The sequence below is a fragment of the Neophocaena asiaeorientalis genome, unplaced genomic scaffold (genome assembly GCF_003031525.2).
Source record: "Neophocaena asiaeorientalis asiaeorientalis breed wild unplaced genomic scaffold, Neophocaena_asiaeorientalis_V1.1 scaffold371, whole genome shotgun sequence".
Classification (NCBI taxonomy): Eukaryota; Metazoa; Chordata; class Mammalia; order Artiodactyla; family Phocoenidae; genus Neophocaena; species Neophocaena asiaeorientalis.
The window spans coordinates 758,011-762,030 of record NW_020172369.1 but is presented as its reverse complement, the minus strand read 5'-3'; positions in this window follow the sequence as shown (position 1 = coordinate 762,030).

The window sequence follows — 4,020 nt, the reverse complement described above, 5'->3', positions numbered from 1 at the left end:
CAAAAACCTCAAAATGGATTAAAGACCTAAATGGAGGACCAGAAACTACAAAACTCCTAGAAGAAAACATAGGTAGAACACTGTTTGACAAAAATCATAGCAATATTTTTGGCTCTATCTCCTAAGGCAATGAAAACAAAAAGCAAAAATAAGCAAATGGGACCTCATCAAACTTGAAACCTTTGCACAGAAAAGGAAACTTCAACAAAACAAAAAGACAACCTACTGAATGGGAGAAAATACTTGCAAATGATATGTCCAATAAAGGGTTAATATCCAAAATATATGAACAGCTCATACAACTCAATATCAAAAAACCAAACAACCTGATTAAAAAATGGGCAGAAGAACTGAATTTTTCCAAAGAAGATATATAGATGTGCAGCAGGCACACAAAAATGTACTCAACATTACTAATCATCAGAGAAATGGAAATCAAAATCATAAGAACATATCACTTCACTCCTGTCAGAATGGCTAGCATCAAAAAGTACAAATAACAAATGATTGGCAAGGATATGGAGAAGAGCGAACCCAAGTACACTGCTGGTTGGAATGTAAACTGGTGCAGCCACTGTGGGAAACAGTATGGAATTTCCTCAAAAAACTAAAAATAGAACTACCATATGATCCAGCAATTCCACTCCTGGGTACATATAAGAGGAAAATTAAAGCATTACTTTGAAAAGATGTATGCAGCCCAATATTCATAGCAGCATTACTTACAATAGCCAAGATATGAAAGCAATCTAAGTGTCCATCAACAGATGAATGGATAAAGAAGATGTGTCACACACACACACACACACACACACACACACACACAATGGAATGCTGCTCAGCCATAATAAAGAATGAAATTCTGCCATTTGCAGCAACATGGATATACCTAAGGGTATTATGCTTAGTAAAATAAATCAGACAAAGACAAACACTGTGTGTTATCACTTATATGTGAACTCTAAAAAATAAAGGAAACAAATTTACAAAACAGAAACAGATTCACAGATATAGAGATCAAACTAGTGGTTACCACTGGGGAAAAGGAATGGGTGAGGAGCAAGATAGGGATAGGGCATTAAGAGGTATAAACTACTATGTCTAAAATAAATAAGCTACAAGGATATATTGTACAACAGAGGGAATATAGCTGATATTTTATAATGATTTTAAATGGAGTATAATCTATAAAAATATTATATATCTGAAAATATTGAGTTGTATACCTGAAACTAATATAATATTGTAAATCAACTATACTTCAATTTTAAAAAAGAATTAGAAACGTAAGGATGTACGCATGAAACTTACATAATGTTATAAACCAATGTTACCTCAATAAAAAATAAATTATAAAAGAGATAAACTGAAGGCCAAAAATTATTTTTTTTGATTTTTTATTAGCCATATTTACATTTGTATCCCAGAATTTGTTCTCTGAAAATAAAAATGTGGTAGAAAATACATATGCCTATAACATATAAGATATTTAAGCATAATTATGTAATTATTTCAAATCCTAATTTATGCTTTGATCTCAGAGGTGAATAGGCAATTTCTCACTTCTTTTGTTTGTTTCTGATGCAATAGAAACACGAAATGTATCAACTTGCAGAAGATTTGACTTGGTTATATTACCTAGCATCTTGCAAAATAAAATGCCAAATCAAGAGTAAAAATATGTCTAAATTTTACCAACTTAGATATTTCGAGTTTATAATTTTAACATACCACCTGAAAGTTCTACATTCAGACACTCCCTCCTCCCAATAATTTTATTTATCCAAATTATCTTCCTTGATTACTCTGTTCTCTCTCTCTCTCTCTCTCTCTCTTCCTTTCTCTGTATGAACACACTCATTTTGGGGGATAAATTTTACAAATTGCCCAGTACATCAACTTTCCAATAATAGTACTAAGAGAAATACTATGTACATGCTAAGGGATAATTTGTAGCTCTTTTTCTGGCATTATTTTTCTCAATGTATACCTATCAGTTTTCTTTTTTTAAGCCAACTCCAGAAATCTCAGTGTCTTGGACACAATTTAGATTTTTCTCTTTGCTCTGTTAACAGGGAATTTTGAAATTTATAGACAAATATACTGGAGTAAATCAATTAAGATGCAGATAATTAATTTGGGGTTGCTGAAAAATATATTATGGTCTAAAATGACATGATATAAACTGGCTTGAAATTCCAATTTTGATTAACTCTCACAAGAAAGTACAATGAAAAAACCAACATTAGTTTTCAAGACCACAAGCCCAAACCTATTAAACATTTCACTTTGCAAATTCTAACTAGTGTTTATGTGAAATTATGTGCTACTGTGCAAGTGTTTATTATTTTGCCGTCTTTTTAAAATTTTAATTAATGACAACCCATTTTAAAACTCTCTGCATAAATAGTAACAATATGATGAATTCCTGGATTGTTGGCCTTGCTTGGTATACAGACTTTATTAAAAAACTTTATCTGTATCATTACTGTATCAAATAACATGAAATTTAGTTACCAATCTTCTAAACACATATAGCAGAAAAAGAGAGATGGAAACAATTTCGTGAATTGGCACAGGATCGTAGTTTACTAATACAAATAATTATGCAGAATATAACCTCTATTAACCACAAACTACAGCAGCATACTATCACAGTGAAGCAGAAAAATGGCCCAGATATACCAACTCAGTAGCCTTTCTAATCCAACACTGACATATTTGAGCTCAGAGTCTAAGGGTATTTGCATTGCTGTTTGCTTGGATTTTCCAAACCACCTCAGTTCTTGATTCCACATCGCTATTGTGTGGATCAAATAATCCCTGGTCACAAAAATACGCTGGGGAGTGACTCCCCTGGCGTCCAGGTTATGAGTGTGGTTAGTCATTCCACATGCCTTGGGGATGAGCTATCTTTACCATGATGAGAGATTTCCTTTTCAAGTTTTGTAATCTCCAAATGCAAAAACCTAACATCAATAAAAGTCAAAGTAATTAAGAAAATGTATATTACAACCTTGTTCAAGACAGCACTGGAATTAGGCTTATCTCTTCTTGCTGTCTTTTTTAGAAATAAAATTAATACTGACCTGGAACAAAGAAAAATTTTATATACTCTTAAAACTGTAAATATCTACTACACTGGTTCTTCAGTGTGAACTACAACCAGACATTTAAAAAGATATCTTCGACATGTGCACACTGGATATTCCAGTTCTATTCTCCTTTTGCGTGGGTTATCGTACTATAAAACAACTTGGGAGGGGGAGAAAAAAAAATACAAAGCAATTCTGGAAAACTTTTCCTCTCTCTTTTCTTCCAGTCTTTCATTATGTCTTGGAAAATGAGGTCATACGTTTTACACAATATTGCTCACTTTATGTTCGTGGCCTTCCAACAACCCAGAAGGTTCTCGACTTTTCGTGAGCAGACTTACAGCTCACGCAGTCGGTAAATCAGGCTCCTGCTCTGCGGTAACCTGCATCCAGATCTCTTCCCGATTCCCGAGACCCAGCCCTCGGGAGTCCTGAGGACCAAAGGGACCCATGAGGTTAAGAAATGCTGTCTGGTGTGGTTCCAGGGATCTGGCATCGTCAATCTCTCAAGAATAACAGAGTTAGAGAGCCTGCCCTCCGGCCTCTTTCTTCCCATCCTTTGCTGCTAGGATTTTACAAGTTGCCTGCAAGGGAGTCAAACATGGGTCAGGCAAACAAACGTGTTCTTTCCAGCCACCGAAACCGGATCGCTGGAGGGAAATAAACCCGCAGAAGCATCTGGAGACCGCAGCCAGACCGGCAGCCTGCGCTAAAAGCAACTTCTAAGAGAGGCTGCAAGTGCCGGCGGGGTGCAGATTTTAGTTGGAGGCTAAGCACAACTACCACGCCCCATCCCCCATTACCAAAAAAAAAAAAAAAAAGCTTGGAGGAGGGAGGGAGGAGAGGAGGAGGCGAAAGTCGCCGGCATTTCTGCACATCGGCGCGCGGGGTTAGAGAGCCGTGCAGCTTTAGGAGCCGGGAGGGA